The sequence below is a fragment of the Caretta caretta genome, chromosome 7 (genome assembly GCF_965140235.1).
Source record: "Caretta caretta isolate rCarCar2 chromosome 7, rCarCar1.hap1, whole genome shotgun sequence".
Taxonomy (NCBI): domain Eukaryota; kingdom Metazoa; phylum Chordata; order Testudines; family Cheloniidae; genus Caretta; species Caretta caretta.
The window spans coordinates 68,518,163-68,537,017 of record NC_134212.1 but is presented as its reverse complement, the minus strand read 5'-3'; the positions used below and the strand labels follow the sequence as shown (position 1 = coordinate 68,537,017).

The 18,855-nt window shown below is 44.7% G+C and overlaps 1 protein-coding gene across 8 annotated transcripts in view; it reads right to left on the bottom strand.

Annotated features, from left to right (window-relative positions):
* CSGALNACT2 (chondroitin sulfate N-acetylgalactosaminyltransferase 2) overlaps nt 1-7,018 on the bottom strand; it is a 52,345-nt gene extending 45,327 nt beyond the window's left edge. For 4 of the 8 annotated variants that reach the window (XM_048856254.2, XM_048856261.2, XM_048856258.2 and 1 more), the window contains exons 1-2: nt 6,876-7,012; nt 4,087-4,176 (exon numbers count right to left, since the gene is read on the bottom strand). The gene's annotated coding sequence lies outside the window, so the exon portion shown is untranslated. Of the gene's footprint in view, nt 1-4,086; nt 4,177-6,875 lie in introns of all 8 variants that reach the window. The other 4 variants (XM_048856257.2, XM_048856259.2, XM_048856256.2 and 1 more) reach the window with 3 other exon arrangements.
* Nucleotides 7,019-18,855: the final 11,837 nt, after the last annotated feature.

Below are 18,855 nucleotides of genomic sequence, written 5' to 3'. Positions count from 1 at the left end.
ACGACACCTAATAAGCGTCAGCAGTAGCAACAGCTGTATGAACCTGTTTTGGCCAAGTTCTGAATTGCATCCATCAATTTATTACTAGTTCATGACCGGTAACACCTTTCAGCACAGGTGCTGGAACTAGGGGTGCCCTGTGGCTTGACGTGGTTTCTGTTATATACAGGGTTTACAGTTTGGTTCAATGGCTCTCGGCACTCCCACTATAAAAACTGTTCCAGCATCCCTGTCTTTCAGATCCAACCAGCTCAGGTCAGATACAAAAGGCAACAAGGCAACTGAGGGGTGAAGATTCACCGTTGTGAAGACATCTTTTAAGCTACCTGGTTCACCTGGTTAGATTGCATGTCTATCCACACACAACATAACATTTGAAGTCTCTCAGTGTACATTTTTAAAACAAATGCAATAGAAAGCAGTACCCAAACTTCTCAGCACGGAGCCTAACATTTTCTTTGATTGTTCTTCTCCCTTTGCACCAGAAGCCACAAGTAAGCTTCCTGCAACATGCAGGGCACTAACATGCTGCGTGCTAGCTATCTCCCGAAACCACCTTCCTTCCCCCACAAATCCACTTGCCCTTAAAAGGGGGCCAGCGGGAATTCAGAACTAGTAGAGAATGATGTTTTTATTGCCAATCATCTTTCAGTAGCTATTCTAATTATAAAATAGCTATAGTTAGCTGAATTGATTACCAGTTTCTTTTGCAAGTTTTCTTGTGGCTGCAATACATGACTGTGAATTAGGAGTAACATTCTAGTCTTGCTCTACTATAAACTTGCTATGTAACCCTGAGCAAGTCACCTGACTTCAGTGCTTTAGTTTCTCCATCTGCACAGTAGGGATAACATTTCCCAGCACCACAGACCTTAGAAGCTTGATGTAATCAAGTCTGTAAAGCACTCAGATCCTAGGATAAAAGGTATTATAGAAGTGAAACATTCTCTTCCTACATCTACATCTACAAGGAATATTTTTTTATCAGTATCCAAAAGAGTTAGCTGTCTCTTGGCCGGGACCCCTGGGCCAGCTTCATCTAGAGCGGCTTCATTTTCACAGCCCTAGGAGCAGCAGCAGCAAGGTTCTCAACCACACCTTCTCAAAGTTCAGTTGCTCAGAGCAGCTCCATTGCGGGGTTGGGGAAAGACATGCTAAGTGGAAACAGAAAGTAAGTCAGAACTCCAGTCCCACTCAGATCCTCATCTAGTGTCTGACAGCTCCAAGGCAGAGAGCAGTTCAGATCTTCTTCTTACTCTACTACTTCAAAGTTCCAGACACAGCATAGGGATTCTCCCCTCTAAGAGCAAAGAGAGTTTCAAGGGCAAGTGTAATGCTATGCAATTCCCACTATCATGCAGCAAACTTAGTGACCTGAAATATTCTCTCTTCACAAGGTATTGAAGCAAGGTCAGGAGAGGGGCGTTCTCTCAAGCTACAAATCATAAAAGTTAAGCAGTTTGCGTTGCCTTACTGGTTTGAGCTGTTTGGGGGGGGTGGGGGGTGGCAGGGGTGAAGCCTGGAATGCACAGAGTCATTATCTACCCTAGAGAAAAAACATCACTGAAATCTGCCTGGGTTTCACTTAGAAATAGACAAGTTGTACAATTTCCATTTATGGATTATATTCTACACACCAAACACCAAAGACTACTATGTTCCTAACTCAGTTCTCCAGTTATTGATAGCCTAGCACAACAGTAATGGACTGACTCCCAAGATAAGTCAGGAAAGGCTTGCCCAACTGTCCACCAATAGGCTGATATGAGTGATTTGGGGCCTCAAGTGAGGCCAAGGGATAAGTACCCTGTTGACAAGCCCAACCCATGTCCCTTGACATCTGTTGGGATTCCGACCAGGTTACTGTCTTTGGACAATGCCTGGGGACTCCATTTTTCATATTACCTTCTGGCTAATAAATGTCTGACAAATAAGTCTTCTCCCGCCCTCTGGGCTCCTGGAAAGGAGTAGAAGCTAGTAGCTAACACTGCTGGTTGAGGTGGGGAAGCTACTCTACCTGATTCCCAGCCTCCTGCATTTGAAGTGGGTCTCCTCTACTCCTTTTGTTTTTGGGATACTCCTCCCATAACCACCCCAGGGCCTCACTGAAGTTTTTCATGGCATTCTCAGTCAGCATCAGATTGAAATTTACCTGTTTTTTTTTATTTTATTATGCCCACTTCAAACTACAGGGTGGCAACAAGGAACTTAACCAGAGTCTTAATTTCACACTGCTGCTGGGTAAATCTATGAACAGATCTTTCCACAGCCTGAAAGAAAGGTATACATTAATTTGACACTGGAGTAAACATTATTTTAGGAAGGTAGTTTCTAGAAATTATTCTTTGAAAATAGAGATGCCAATCAACTTCACTGCACTAAAGTGCTTTTAACAACAGCTTTATCTTCCAATTTTACACTCAAAACCCCTTTTTTGTGTGCTGCAGAACTGACCTGGACACATCATACATCAATTGAAAGCACATGATGAACAGACAGGAATAGGACTGGCTTTTTTTAAGTCAATTAGTGACAGACTGGCAGGTAGGGTGCTCACTAACAAAATCCATTTACTTGGCACAATTCATACATCACTTCACTTAGCAAAACCATAGCTGGCAAAAAAAGATTGATTACTGCAGATTCCCTCATTTCTTTCCATCCCAGTCCCCTCTTTTGAGGGAAAAACAGATTCAGTTTTTATTTTCTTGCAATTCCTATGAGCTAAGAGTAAATCTGATTTGTGCCTAGAAGACTGTATGGAATTAAAATGCAAAACACACCAACAGCACTGAAATGGAGAAATGTAATTGCAAATAAATACCTTGCATAGTTTATTGATTATGCAGTCAAGATAAACTGAGACTGCTGAGAGCTCTCTGCAGAGATATCTAATCACACATGACTATAATCTCCTATTTCAAAGTGTTCAGTGGTAGAACAGAACCAAGCTACCAAAAGGGTACTCTAACATACAACAAACAGTTAACTAGGAACAGGTCTCTGACAAGGAAGAGAAGTGATTTTTTTTCCCAGAAATAAAAATTAATTACACATGCACGACATCCACGTGTGAAGGATAAGATGGCTTCTCAAGACCTCGTCTAAATTACAGATAGAAAGAATCCTCTGACTTGGTTCTAACACGGTTATCCTCTGGTTACAACATGGTTTAAACTGTAATGGGAACAGGACACAGATATATTATCCAAATCTTGGAGTTTGTTATGGGTGCACTCTCTCCCCCAAGCTACCGATTTTAGTCGTGCTTAAGCCAGATCCTCTGACTTGGCTACAATTGTCCCAAAATGGGGTCTCAAGACATACAGTGGAACAGATACATAGTGAACTCAAATATAGTTGAGCTCAAGTCACAAGGAAGCTGAAACAGTTCTGAATTGGTTCAATGCCATGCCAACTACAATTCTGGTTACAGTGAGGCTGCCCTTGTAGGAGGGAGAGGTGAAACCCACACAATAACAAGTTTCTTAGCTCCATACAGTCTTCTCTAATTTGGCATTAAAAACTACCAGTGCAATCTCTTCCATTTAATATTCACTCCTCCCTCTCCATATCTGACACAAAATCCCTTGCATCACAGAAATTGTATTTCTGCCACCTTCCAGTGCTAAACATTTAGCAAACAGAAGCACCTTGAAAGTTAAAGAAAAAGAGAGACTCCTTTCTAAACAAGGCCAATTTCATTGCTGAAACAACAGTATATGAACCATCACACAAACACTGTCAGCGTAGACTAATGCTGTGTAATCCAAAAATGGGCATCAGAGGGAGTAGACATTCAGAACGCACACACACACACAACAGGGACAGAGCTGCAGTACCAAGTCTTGCTCTTTCGGAAGCTGATTCCTTCATTTGTGACGAATTTTAAAACAGTATCCTAGGGTACCTCATTCTCATGATGAAAGCTTTTCTAACCTGTCGGTAGTGAGGCATTTATCTCAGTCTTCTTTTTTTCCCCCTTTCCCTCCACCTCCTCAGATCTTTCATTCAAGTCTACATCAGGATGACCCAGAAGAGCTAAAATCATGCCAGGTTTTCATAAAGAAACAAAACACAGCTCACCTAGAGGAAGACACTGCAGAAACCCCAGCTGTTGTAGAGGAGAATGGAAGTGGTGGGAGGGAGAGACAGATGCACAAAAGGGACTAGGGGCTGGAGTATAAACAGAGAATAAAAGTGACAGGCAGATTGCAATGGTGGAAGAAAAGAGAAATATAAAGGGCTCCTGGGGAACTGGGATAAGGGGCAATAAAATGCACTAAGAGAAATGTGGGTCGGAGTATGTGCTAAGAGTACCAACTGTATTGGGGAAAGGAGAGGAATTAGATCCTCAAGTTGATTTAGGAGAGGGAATTGGGAGAGCAGAAAATAGAAGTCTTAAAAGGATCAGAGAAAGGGGAGCAGTGGGAAAGGAGGTTAGAAAGAAATAAAAAGTGCCCAGATTTTAAGAATTGGCAAAGAAATAAAAGATGTGGGGGGAGGGTAAATAAATGGAAGAAGAGAAGAGGAAAAGAAAAGGGAGGAGATTCCGGGGGGGGGGGGTGGAGAAAGTTAAGGAGGGAGATAATGGTGCTGGCACAAGAAGTGGGAATAAAACAGCAGAAATGCTAGGAGAATCGGGGGCGCGGGGGAGAGAAGAGGAGAAGAGCTAACTGCCTTGGGCAATGAGGGGAAGAGGAGGGGTAGCTGCACAAGGGGCAATGAGGGGAAGGGGATCAGGGCCGCTGTGCCAGGGGGCTGTGGGGTGAATGTGGCTGCACACGGGGGCTATAGAGAGTTGGGGGTAGCTGAGCCGGGGGGAAGGGTTTGTGGGAGGGGAGGGGCAGCTGTACAAGGGGGCTAAGGGAGGCTGGAGGTACCTGCGCCGGGAAGGGAGCTATGGGGCGAATGTGGGGAGGTGGCTGCACAAGGGGGGCTACAGAGGGTTCGGGGTAGCAGCACAGGGGAGTTATGGGGGGAGGAGAAGATGTAGCTGCACAAGGGGGCTATGGGGGGCTGGGGGTAGCTGCGCCAGGGGGCTATGGGGGACGCTGGTGCACAAGGTAGCTATGGGGGGGCTGAGGGGTAGCTGCGCCGGGGGGGTTATTGGGGGGGCAGCTCGGCCGGGGGGGCTATGGGGGGGTGCACAAGGGGGCTATGAGAGGCTGGGGGTAGCTGCGCCGGGGGGAGCTATAGGAAGAGGGGGGGTGCCAAGCGAGCTATGGGGGCTGGGGGTAGCTGTGCCAGGGGTCTATGGGGGGGTGCACAAGGGGGGGGCCTGGGGGTAGCTGCGCCAGGGGGGCTATGGGAGAGAGGGGTGCATAAGGGGGCTATGGGTAGCTGTGCCAGGGGTCTATGGGGGGTGCACAAAGGGGCTACGGGGGCTGGGGGTAGCTGCATCAGGGATCTATGGGGGTGCACAAGGGCGATATGGGGGGCTGGGGGTAGCTGCGCCGGGGGGCTATTGGGGAAGGGGGTGCACAAGGGCAATATGGGGGGGCTGGGGGTAGCTGTGCCAGGGGGGCTATGGGAGAGGGGGGGTGCGCAAGCAGGCATTGGGGGCCTGGGGTTAGCTGCACTGGGGGTCTATGGGGGAGGGGGGTGCACAAGGGGGCTATGGGGGGCTGGAGGTAGCTGCTCCGGGGGGGCTATGGGGGAGGGGGTGCACAAGGGGGCTATGGGGGGCTGGGGGTAGCTGCGCCAGGGGGCTATGGGGGGAGGGGGTGTACAAGGGGGCTATGGGGGGCTGGGGAAGAGGTGCACAAGGGGGCTATGGGGGGCTGGGGGTAGTGGCGCCGGGGGGGCTATGGGGGAAGGGGGTGCACAAGGGGGCTATGGGGGGCTGGGGAAGAGGTGCACAAGGGGGCTATGGGGGGCTGGAGGTAGCGGCGCCGGGGGAGCTATGGGGGGAGGGGGGGTGCACAAGGGCAATATGGGGGGCTGGGGGGGAGGTGCACAAGGGCGATATGGGGGGCTGGGGGTAGTGGCGCCGGGGGGCTATGGGGGGAGGGGGGGTGCACAAGGGCAATATGGGGGGCTGGGGGGAGGTGCACAAGGGCGATATAGGGGGCTGGGGGTAGTGGCGCCAGGGGGCTATGGGGGGAGGGGAGGTGCACAAGGGCAATATGGGGGGCTGGGGGGGAGGTGCACAAGGGCGATATGGGGGGCTGGGGGTAGTGGCGCCGGGGGGCTATGGGGGGAGGGGGGGTGCACAAGGGCAATATGGGGGGCTGGGGAGAGGTGCACAAGGGCGATATGGGGGGCTGGGGGTAGTGGCGCCAGGGGGCTATGGGGGGAGGGGGGGTGCACAAGGGCAATATGGGGGGCTGGGGGGGAGGTGCACAAGGGCGATATGGGGGGCTGGGGGTAGCGGCGCCGGGGGGGCTATGGGGGGAGGGGGTTGCACAAGGGCGATATGGGGGGCTGGGGGGGAGGTGCACAAGGGCGATATGGGGGGCTGGGGGTAGTGGCGCCAGGGGGCTATGGGGGGAGGGGGTTGCACAAGGGCAATATGGGGGGCTGGGGGGAGGTGCACAAGGGCGATATGGGGGGCTGGGGGTAGCGGCGCCGGGGGGGCTATGGGGGGAGGGGGTTGCACAAGGGCGATATGGGGGGCTGGGGGGGAGGTGCACAAGGGCGATATGGGGGGCTATGGGGGGAGGGGGGGTGCACAAGGGCAATATGGGGGGCTGGGGGGGAGGTGCACAAGGGCGATATGGGGGGCTGGGGGTAGCGGCGCCGGGGGGACGGGACGGGACGGGTGAAGCAGCCGCCCAGGAGCAGGGCCGCGAAGCAGCGGCCCGCGAGGCACGAGCCCGGCGGGCGGCGAGCGCCAGGCCGGGGGGGCGGAGGGGGGGCTGCGCGTAACTCACCAGCCTGTCCCGCCGCCTCCCGGCTCGGCGCAGCGGCCCCACTTCCCGCGAGCCAGGAACCGGCCGGAGGCGGCGGCTCAGCCGCAGCCCCTTAAAGCGGCAGGCCGCGGCCCCGGGAGACGGGGCGGGGACGGGTGGCCCGCTCCTCCCCTCGGCCCGCCACTGAGTGAGGCGGGCGGGGCTTCGTCCCTCCCTGAGCCTGGCCACATCGGGATCGGGGCCTCCCCCGCCCCGGGGGCCATTCGGGGCCCGCCCCAGCGTTTGGGGGGTAGTTTAAGGGGTTCCTCTGCCCCCTCCCCCACACTTGGCTTTCGAACCCCTACGCCCTCCCCCCACCCAACACAAACACCAGCCCTTCGGGCCGGCCCCCTGCACTACCCGGCCCCCCACACATGGGGGGTCACTTGTGGTTCTGCCCCATGCGCACCCCTCAGCTAGACATGCCGGTGGTACTCGGGGGTCCCCCACCCCCACATGCGTATGGCAGTCAGCTGATCCCATTGCACACACAGCCCCCCAATACACGCAGACAAAGATCAGGGGTCCCACGGCAAACCCTTTTACACGTAGCAGGCAGAGGTCCTGTTGCCACACCGATAGGGCACTTGCAGGGTAATCACAAGGTCCCCCTCCCCCATAAAATAACTTTTATTTCTTTGGGGCTATTACAACAGCAGGGCACCCACAGCAAGGCACCTTCAGCCTCAGAAACTTGAGGATATTGCACCATAGAGAAATCCAGCGCATTGCAATGTGTGGGGTCTTGGTTGCACCGTTGGACAAACTGAAGAAAGAGAGTGACAGTTCATATTGCAACAGGTTGCTCTTCTGACCTGCACAGATCTTCACTGGGCTTCTGCATGGCCACAGAGACCAGCCTGTAGGCTTTGAGATACCCGTATCCAGTGGAGGTTTAAACATTGTTCTGATGTATTGCCAAAGCCCAGAGAAGTCAAAAATCATAAAGGAAGAATCCCAAAATCTCATAAATAATAATGCATGTTGGTGTTTGGGCTGCCTATTGATTTTGAAACTTTAGTGGTGAATACAATAACGGAAGGCTGAAATTTCAACCTGAAGTGAAACCCAGAAAACAGCAGAGATGCTCTGCTAGAAGGGAGACCCCACTTTCTTTGTTATTGGCATACTTAATAAAGTGCTAAATAACCATAATTAAGTATGCCATCTAGCATTCAAAGCCATTCATTTATGCCTTGTCTGTCCAGGGTCTTTACCCACCAACGTAATTCTATCACAAGGCTTTAGACTATATATTTAGTTTGTCCCTGTTCTCTGACCTACTGGATAAGAGCCAAGAAGCTGAACTTTAATAAAAAACAACGAGGAGTCTGGTGGCACCTTAAAGACTAACAAATTTATTTGAGCCTAAGCAGAAGTGGGTTTTTTACCGATGAAAGCTTATGCCCAATAAATCTGTTAGTCTTTAAGGTGCCACTGGACTCCTCGTTGTTTTTGTGGATACAGACTAACACGGCTACCCCTCTGAAACTTGAATCAGTGCACCCAGCCTCAGCGTACCTTAGGACAGATGACATATCCATCCACCCAATCACAATATACTTCTCCTAATGCTTGCAGGAAGCATGCGAAGCTTCCTGGTAATTATAACAGTAGACCCAAAACACCTGGAAAAGGCTGCATTGTTGAGGACTATGTAGCACTTTGTTTGCTCCATACTCTTTTGTATCGGCTCTATCCACCGGACTGTAGAGATATTAATTCAAGGCAGAGATTTATTATGCTTTGGCATAACGCACCGTTCTATATGCCATACGCTCAGGGTGCTACATAACCAATAGCGATCACAGCCAATGTATAAACCAGAAAAGGCCCAACTTCATCCAAGCACAAGTATGTTCTTTTGTTAAACATTAAATCAATAGCATAAATCTAAATGATTTATCTGTTATGATCCGATAAGTGTTATTTGAATTTCTATAAAAGCACTTATATATTGTTTCTAATCTTTTCTACATTTAGCGCTTGATCCAGGATGTGTTGTGAGCTCTCAACTCCCACTGACTTCAGTAGGAACTCAGGGATCTGGCCCACATAAAAGCCCTACAGTTGCAAGCAATAGGCGCCCTCCAACATGAAGCTCATTGAAGGATCAAGGTCACTGCATATAAAACGTTAAAGCACTACTCCCAGCATTTCCTCCCAATGCCACTTGGCAGATGGAGAGAGTATAGAATTGTGCTGCTTTACTGCATTTATGACAATTTACAAATGTCAATTATTTCTGAACCTGTTCATCAAAAAGTGACAAAAATAACCAAGGCCCCAATCCTACAGACTTGCATACCTGCTTAACTTAACACGAGTAATCCCATTGACTTCAGCATGTAATCAATATTGAAACAGGGCTTGTCATAAATATAAAGGGAAGGCTAACCACCTTTAAATCCCTCCTGGCCAGAGGAAAAAACCTTTTCATGTGTAAAGGGTTAAGAAGCTAGGATAACCTCACTGGTACCTGACCAAAATGACCAATGAGGAGACAAGATACTTTCAAAAGCTGGGAAGAGGGAAAACATCAAAGGGTCTGTGTCTGTCTGGGTGAGGCTTTTGCCGGGGACAGAATAGGAATGGAGTCTTAGAATTTAGTAAGTAATCTAGCTAGATATGCGTCAGATTATGATTTCTTTAAATGGCTGAGAAAATAAGTTGTGCTGAATAGAATGAATATTCCTGTCTGTGTGTTTTTTTGTAATCTAAGGTTTGCCTAAGGGGATTCTCTATGTTTTGAATCTGATTACCCTGTAAGGTATTTACCATCCTGATCTTACAGAGGTGATCCTTTTCTTTTTACTGTTTCTTCTATTAAAATGTTTCTTTTCAAGAACTGAATGCTTTTTTTCATTGTTCTAAGATCCAAGGGCTTGGGTCTGTGGTCACCTATGCAAATTGGTGAGGATTTTTACCAAACCTTCCCCAAGAAGTAGGGTGCAAGGGTTGGGAGGATTTTTGGGGGGAAAGATGTTTCCAAACAACGCTTTCTCAGGAAACCAGGTGGAAAACCAAGGGTAAAATAGTTTGTGCCTTGGGGAAGTTTTAACCTAAGCTGGTAAAAGTAAGCTTAGGAGGTTTTCATGCAGGTCCTCACATTTGTACCCTAGAGTTCAAAGTGGGGAAGGAACCTTGAGGCTATTGCTTCACATTTACTGCAGTGGGACTACTCAGCTGCATAAAGCAAAGGATGCATGTAAGGCTTGTATAGACTACATAGTTTTGTCGACAAAAGTCAGCTTTCATTACTAAAACAGTGGAGGTATGCACACTGAAAAGCTCCTTCCACCCATGTAACTGCCCTGCTATGCCAACATAATAAAACCACCTCAACGAGAGGCATAGGACATATGTCGGTATAGTTAGGGCAATGCAGTGTCTGTAGATACCTTACATCAGCTGTTGGCTGTCATTCTTGTCAATTTCACTAGCTCTGGTGTCCTGGGGCAAACTAACTCCTAACCACCACCACCACAACACAGTCTGAGATTGCTCTACAGGCAGCTTACCCCATTTTCCACCTTCAAGGGAACTTCTTCCTTAAATAAACTCCACACAGGAACTTTTCATCCAACACCACCCCACAGGTTTCCTTAGATCCTCATTTAGCCCCGGAACAAGTCACTCCTAGGCATTTTTTCTGCCTATCCTCTCACTCCCCAAGTTCTAGGGTTATGCATGGAAATCTTCTCATACCCAGCAGCTTCCATATTCCGGCTAACCTCTTTCTGCAGTGTCCTGCTACTTTTTATAGGGGAATCGGGTGTGTCTCCTTAATAACTGGGGTGGCCTCAGGCCTCTAGCCCAGCAAGGGGCAATCTACTCGGTTACAATCTCCATGTGTATTAAGAACTCCTTCACTTCTCCTTGTCTGTTTTAATCTTTGCTCTCCCTTCTAGTCTGCTGCTCTGTTCCATTAGCATCTGGTTAGCTAAAGATGAGAGGCAGCATGTAGGGAAAATATACAAGATGTAGGTTTTTCCTGCTCAAGGAGAAAGGCTTGACAGATAGGATTTAGGTAACTGAGATGGGTGCCCTTCTGACTTACAATGGTTTTTTCCTTGTGATGAGACTTAATCCTATCAAGTTAGAGAATTTCCTACCTACCCCGCCCCCCGCCCCCCCACCACACACACACACTATTACAATATACTAAGAGTAAACAAGTAAATAGAGGAAAGAGCCATCTGCTTTCAGAGAAAGTATGTGTTTTTGATTTAGATTAAAGGCAGGTTTCTAAATGTTTTCTTTGGAAGACTCCCCTGAGACTTGGTAGGTGTAGGTACTACTTCCCTTGAAAATAATATATGATTTTTCTACGATATACGGTAGGAGGAGGGACGCTGTAGCTGCCACACAGAGGTTACACGATTCTGGGTGTGTGAGGAAGTGGTCGATGCAGTCACGGCTGGCAGTAAAGATGGTCTTTGATACAGTGTCTCCATTAAGATGTGATCCACCCGCAACAAAAATTAAGATTCCCACTACTGTGAAAATATCCTTCTGGCTTCTATAGGATTTTGACTTGTTTTTCTTCTATCCTTTCTTATTAGGCAGACAAGCCACATTACTCTCTGTGTGTCTATTTCCTCCGTTTCTGTTTCTAAGGATACTCCCAATCTCTAAGGAGCTTTTCTCTCCAAATTGGGAGAAGGAGAAAAAGTTACTGATTCTTCAAAAAACAAGAGTTTATGTATCTTAGTCTTTACAACTGAGAGAAGAGCTGGTGTTTTGTTTAACCAATTTATTTGAGCATAAGCTTTCGTGAGCTACAGCTCACTTCATCGTATGCATACTGTGGAAAGTATAGAAGATCTTTTTCTACACACAAAGCATGAAAAAATGGGTGTTTACCACTACAAAAGGTTTTCTCTCCCCCCACCCCACTCTTCTGCTGGTAATAGCTTATCTAAAGATAAGATAAGATAAAGACTTTAGATAAGCTATTACCAGCAGGAGAGTGGGGTGGGGGGAGAGAAAACCTTTTGTAGTGGTAAACACCCATTTTTTCATGCTTTGTGTGTAGAAAAAGATCTTCTATACTTTCCACAGTATGCATACGATGAAGTGAGCTGTAGCTCACGAAAGCTTATGCTCAAATAAATTGGTTAGTCTCTAAGGTGCCACAAGTACTCCTTTTCTTTTTGCGAATACAAACTAACACGGCTGTTACTCTGAAACTGGTGTTTTGTTTGTAAAGACATAATGGACTAAGAGATTCAGGAAACTTACTCATCTTGAGGTATAATTTATTTCATCCTGAACATTTTTCTTAAAAAGAGATAGTTGCACTCCTTCCAACATCTGAAAGTTATAAATTTGGTGAAGAAATAGGGACACACCTTTAAAATCCATTAAAAAAATGGTGTAGAAGAGCTATTTTAGAGACAGGAAAAATAAGATATTTTGCTATAGGCATTTCTCTTCCTAACTCAGTACAGTTGTGGGACAGGATGTGGCCAGTGATGGCTGGAATCTAAAGAAAAGAAGAATTTCCCAGAACAGCATTAGCTGTGGCCTCTTTTTTTTTTTTTTTTTTTGATTGGTTTGGTTTTTTTGTTCAGCGCATGTGTGGGATGGTGGCAGTGAAGCAGTGGCTGAAGTGGGGAAAATAAAACTGACATAAAAGCAGGACTCAGGCCTGATAGAGTAATCTGAATTAGATCACAGAACAGAGAGGAAAAAGCAACCTTTCAGAACCCAAATATTTTTTTTTAAGCCTCTCAGGCCAGGATAAAATAAAAGTGTGTGAAAAACAAAAATGATATCTGGTGAGGTTTATTTTTTTCTTAGCTTTCAAAAATGAAACTCACAAACAATAGTCAGTTTGTCTAGATAAGGGACTTTTTGTGAAGTGCTACAGTTGTCTAATGGTGACATAATTCCAATGAGTCCATATAAAGCTGCCCTCCTTCCCAGTTTTTATGGTTATAAATTATTTATACTGGAGATATTGAACCACGCAACTAAGATACAGACAATTTTAAACAACCTAAAGGAAACTTTCCCACAACATTGTACGTTTCCTGCCCTCTATTTTTTTTCCTTAAGTCCCTCATTTTGGCTTTTTATTCCACATTATATTGTACAACCCCTTTGTTACTGCTCCTGTTCCGATGTCTTGCTTGCATGGGCTATTAAATATTTCATTGAAATCTGCATATGAGATCACAGGAATAGTAGTATATTATAGTAGAATCCACATACATGTCTGGCCTATGGGTAAGCCTGACTTCTAGTTCTGACTCTGTGTGAGCTTTGACGAAGTCATGGAAAGGGTAACTTCACTTGTTCTCCATGTTGCTGTTTCCCCATCTGTAAACAGCAGGTAATAAATACTACTTATCTTCCTCAGGAGGCTATTGTGAAGATTCTTCATGCTTTAAAGCATTTTGTAGTATTGCAAACTTTATCTGACATCCATGGAGACTTCAGTCCTTTTTTTAACCACAAAACAGATACAGCGCAAGCAGCGGCTGTGTAAGATAGTCTGCGCCGTCCCATTGCTGTACCTAATCACACATGTTTTAAGCTTCCTACACTTAAAGGCAGATTAGATAATCACAGTGGTCCCTTCTGGCCCTGGTATCTATTAAACGTATTGTGCCCGTCATTTTTCTTTTGTCCCACATTTGGATCGTGGCAGGTAGATAGCTATGCAGAAGCAGCAGCCTTTTTATTGGTCTCAAAAACTTTTGAAATATGAATCTGTTGTTAACGTAAGCTCTTCACGTCAGTGACTGTCTTTGTGTCCATTGCACAGGGCCATGCATAACTCTTGCTGCCAAACACATACATACATATTAATAGCCTGGTAAAAGTAGCACACTATACTGGCAAATTATGCTTATTCCTTTGTACAGCATTTGGCAATTAAAAGAGCTACATACCTGCCAAGTATTATTATTTGGTCACTGCTCTTGAGCTTTCTTGATTTGGCTTGAGTGTGAAATTGAGAAATGTAAGGAAAAAGTACCGATTACCCGGTCCTTTTCAGTTGTGTAGATCTCTCTCACCTTGCTAGAGCTCTCTGAGGCTGAGAGAATCTTCCTTTTTTTAAAGCGGCACAGCCCGTCATGAAAGAAGGTGGGATGAATATCAAAGAAAATTAACTTATCCTAGATGATAACAACTGTCTGTGAATGTTTGAGCAAGCTTCAGGGATGCAGCTGGGGAGGGTTGGGGGGGGGAGAGGAAAGGTAAAGAGAAAAGCACAGCCATCTGCACAACTAGATGATGAAAGAGAAAAACACTTAGGGGAAAATGGAGGCATTGCGGGGAGGGGGAGAGGGGAGAAGAATTTTTTCCAATCTATTTTATCATTATTCTTTCATTAAGCCTACCTTTATGTTAAGAGCATGTAATGAGTCAAATTCATCCCAGCTGAAATTTCATCAGAATTAGTGGACTTGTATAAGGGACGCCCTTGACTATACTATGTGGGCTTGATTTTGATCTCACTGCTAGTTTGACATTGGTGTAGCATCCACAGACATTTAATGGAGTTACTCCTTATTTCTACTGACATAACAGAACAGAATCAATCCACATGCCGTTAAAGGTCTGGTCTACACTACAGACCTATACTGGTATAACTTCATTGCTCAGGGGGGTGAAAAATCCTGCCGACATAGCTATCACCTCTCGGGAAGGTGGATTAACTCCATGCACGGGAGAGCTCTATCCTGGCAATTTAGAGCATTTTCATTAAAGTGTTACAGTGGTGCAGCTGCACCGATGCAGCAGTTTAAGTGTAGACGTGCCCTTTAGGTAGAATGCCAACTTACTCTGCACTGCTATCATTCAAGCTTTATTGACGCCAACTCTTCTTTTAATTAGGGTGTGATCAACTCTTTCAACACGAGTTCACTGATTGACACAAAAACTAATTCCTGAAAGAGTAATAATCTATGGCAGGGTACATGTCTTCGGACTCTCAGAGTCCCATGTCTCTTGGGACTTTGAATACATCGGCACAATTTTCTATGGTTCTGGTTGTCTAATTTTAGTTTATTGCCCGTATGAGAGGTGCGTAGTGTTACTTCAATGCTTTTCTGACTGCTTTTTGTGAACCTTATGCTTGGCATGCAGGACATTAGTAGAAGCATTCTTCCTTTTGTAACTGAACATTATACATTATAAGTACTGAATTAAATAGGTTTTTCACAGTTTTTACTGTGGGTGGGGATGGATTCTTCCCATTTGCCAAAGCAATTTCTTCCTCTGCCCCTAATGTTATTGCAGGGAATTGATAAATGTACTCTCAGCCAGGGCATGGTCCTGGATGCCACTATCTCAGTGGGAGTAGAGTGTGAAACTCAGGAATCACTCAGGATCTTGCAAGATCTAGCATTTAGGGCTTTATTGCAAGTCCTGAGTAAAGGGCCACGCATACAGTTGTGCTAACCCAGGAGCAGAACAGGGCCCTAATCAACACTTAGAGTCACAGCCTGGTCCTTGGCTTCCTCCCTCGCTTCAGAGGAAAGTAATTTGCTACTAGTTTGCACCAGTAGCAGATGACTTCTCCTGGCATGAGTTTATCTGTATTGGCCGGTGTAATGGGCCACAGAGCCCTGGCTACTTCCCACTCATTCCCCATTTTGTATAACAGTCTGATAAGACAAACCATGAATCCTGTCCAGTTATTGAGTGCTAGAGTAGCACAGTGGCTTGTTTCTAAACTATTTCTAAGGCACTTGTCACCTTACCCAGATGGACTAGGCACCTGTCACAACAGAGAGAAGGTACAATTCCTGCCATGAATGTACAGATTAAGGGTTTAATTCTCCAAGGAGCTTCTTGTGAGAAGATCCTTGTACTGGGCATTTACAAATTGAGTAAGGTATTAAGTAATATGAAAGACATAGTGAAAACTTCCTCAGCCTAAAAAGAGTCAGGGTAATCAAATCTCAGACTTCATACGAAATTCTGGTTAGCCTGAATACATCACTGCAGAAATGACTGAGTGCACTACTTTTCCTTTCTTTTAAAATACACTTTCTTATGAAGCAATATTAGCCACTTCTGGAGCGAGGCAGCATACCGTGCTAGCTGGATTTGCTGATTTCATCCATTATGATGGATTCTACATAGGTCTCAAAACTTAGCTTATAAAAAAAATATTAAGTACCAAACCTTAAGTATTTGGAGAAAAAATAAGCTTCTATACCATACACCCAGTAGCTCTAGCACAGGGAATACTACATGGTGTTTTAACCAAGTAGCTTTGTGGTTTAATACAAAACAACTGACATCAGCATTTAATAGATTTTATTGCATAATCAGCATTGTGCTCATTACATCTGCCCAACAGACACAGAAAAAATAGCTTTATGAAAAAAAAAACCTACAAAAATGTACAATATACATGAGACCAGATCCAAGCTGATATAATTAACAGCTTGTACATGACATTGTTCCTTTTTTATATATATAATACAGATTTATTTATAAATGGGCAGGCACAAAGACAAAAAGCTTCTTAATCTGTTCACTAAAATGGAATAGTAAGGCCACACAATGATTTCTATGCTATTGAGTTTCTGAAAGTAAACATATAATCCATGGCAATGTTGTTGGAACCCTTAACTGTGAGGCAGGGGGTTAAACTGCCCACAAAACTTCTGCAGTTTGACTCCAAACTTCAATTACTTCATTTACAAACTAAGTTTCGTGTCTGAGGAGTTCAAGTAATAAAAGAACAACGTTACCTATGGGCCGATTGTTAAAAAATATTATATGTTAAATACATTTAGTTTTAGTATTCTTCAGGTAACATTTCCATAATCTAGTATCGTGGCATTGTTTTTATTACCAAGGATATTTGTGTTTTAAAATTAGTAGAGATGGGCCCAAATTGGAACAGCAGAGCCAAATGTCCCTGCACTTTGGGGAAGTTTGGATCTGCATACCTGCAGCACAGGGCATGCTCTAATTATTGGTTTGCAGTCATTGTTTCAAAAAAGGCTTTTCTGATGAAGGGACAAAGAATAAAATATGGTCCATGGTCTGAGCCCATGAATTCCTTGACTCCTTGCTTGAATGGTTAAAAAAGAATTTCCCAATCAGATTAGTCTAAAGCAAGACTTTACATTTCAAAAAATTAATTTGGGGCTAATCAGAAGATATGGACCAGAAGTATAGAACTCGCAGCTTTGGGAGCATCTCAATTTCCTCCCCACCACATTCTATTTTTGGAGGTAAAATTACAGAGAGGCCAATATGACAGCCTGTTATATTAGTCAGGCCTTTCTGACTTCTGAAGTGTTCTGATAACAGGTTTTGGATGATTTTTAAATGACAATTTCTTGGTCCATGGCTGTGAAAAATCATTTTTCTTTCTTTATGCGACAGAGACTTCAAGGCTACACCAGTTACCAAGAGATTGCTTATTTCAGTAGTTAAAGTGCTGAGGACATAGCTGTATTGGCAGTGATAGCAAGTCACATTTAAAACACGATGATGATGCAACTAACAAGGTTTTTCATTATGGGAAACTTCAAACTGATTTAGAATCTTGAAAGTACACTTCCTAAAAATAGCACTGTGGTAAAGAGGATTATAGCTATGCAAAATATAAAGAGCTCAATAAGAACTCCTGCGTTAGGATGTACATTAAGCTGTTGCCCTATTGATATCCGGGAGATATTTGACCCCATATAGAACACTGCACAATTGGCAAGGTGCACTAGAGGGTACTTTCCCCCTCTTTTCCTTTCTCTTGAAACATAAATTATTGGCCACTGCCAGTGGCAGGTTACGGGCCTACATGAGCCATGTTCTGATCTTGTATGGCAATAGTTACATTCCTACAGTACTTTAAAAACATACTACAGCAATAAGATTTATCTGTAGCTATTCTTCTGAGTGGCACTTCAGAGTCAAAGGGCAGTAAAAATAACATTTTTAATGTTATATTCATAATGTAAAAAATTGTAATGGTAAGACACTCTACAAATAACTGTCCTAGTTATACATTTAAAACAGACACATTTTTCTAAGTCTTCAAAGACAGAGGCAATTGTTTTGTAAAACTTAAAGCAAAGTCAGTTGAGCTAATCCAAATGATTTAATAAAAAATTTCATTTCAGTTAATTATCTGTTAATCAAATAATTAACTGCTGTAAAATTAATCCATGAAATTTTTGACAGCAAGAATGCATTTTTATAGGCTTGAAATGTAATTTATTACATACATATTTGTTTATAAGTGTGAAAAATGGTCTCTCTGTGTTATGTGTTCAGTAGTGTTTGTACAAGACCTGCATTATCCCTATTTGCTCAAGATTTAACAAATTTGTCACAATTCAGTCTAACAAATGGTACTGGGAAGGCAGGTTTATATTTTTCATAGCAGAATTGGATGAGATTTTCAGGTCTCATACTTGATAACAATTATAAGTATAAACTAATTTCAATTATCTTTGTCATCCATGAATTAGGCCCCAGAATCTCTATTCAGGGAAGCATTTATGCAAGTGCTTAAGTGATTTCCTGAATCAAGTTCCAAATCCCGAAAAATTACAGAGTAGAGCAGAATCTCTTCCTTGTGAAATTGTCGTTGGCACTGTTACTGAAAGGCCCCTCAAGACAGCATTGAAATATTTGCTTGTGTCTTTTTGGTTGGTTCTCTGAATCCTTAAAATCTATTTAATTTTAAAACAAAACAATTATTTTAATTTCTTAGATATATTTCCAGTGTGTTTAAACTTCCTGCTTCTTACACCTCTCTCTCAGGGATTGATACAAAGCCCACTGGAGTCAATGGGACTATTTCCACTGACTTTAGAGCATCCCTTTACTTACCTCTTTGAAGGTTCACTATGATCCACCTTCAGTGGAGTCAAAATCCTTACTGGCGACAGACAGTCTGCCAGCAACATACACCAAATCATTTTGTACCTAATCTCACTGACTTCAAAGGGAATCTTTTCCCTGAACTTTGATGGCC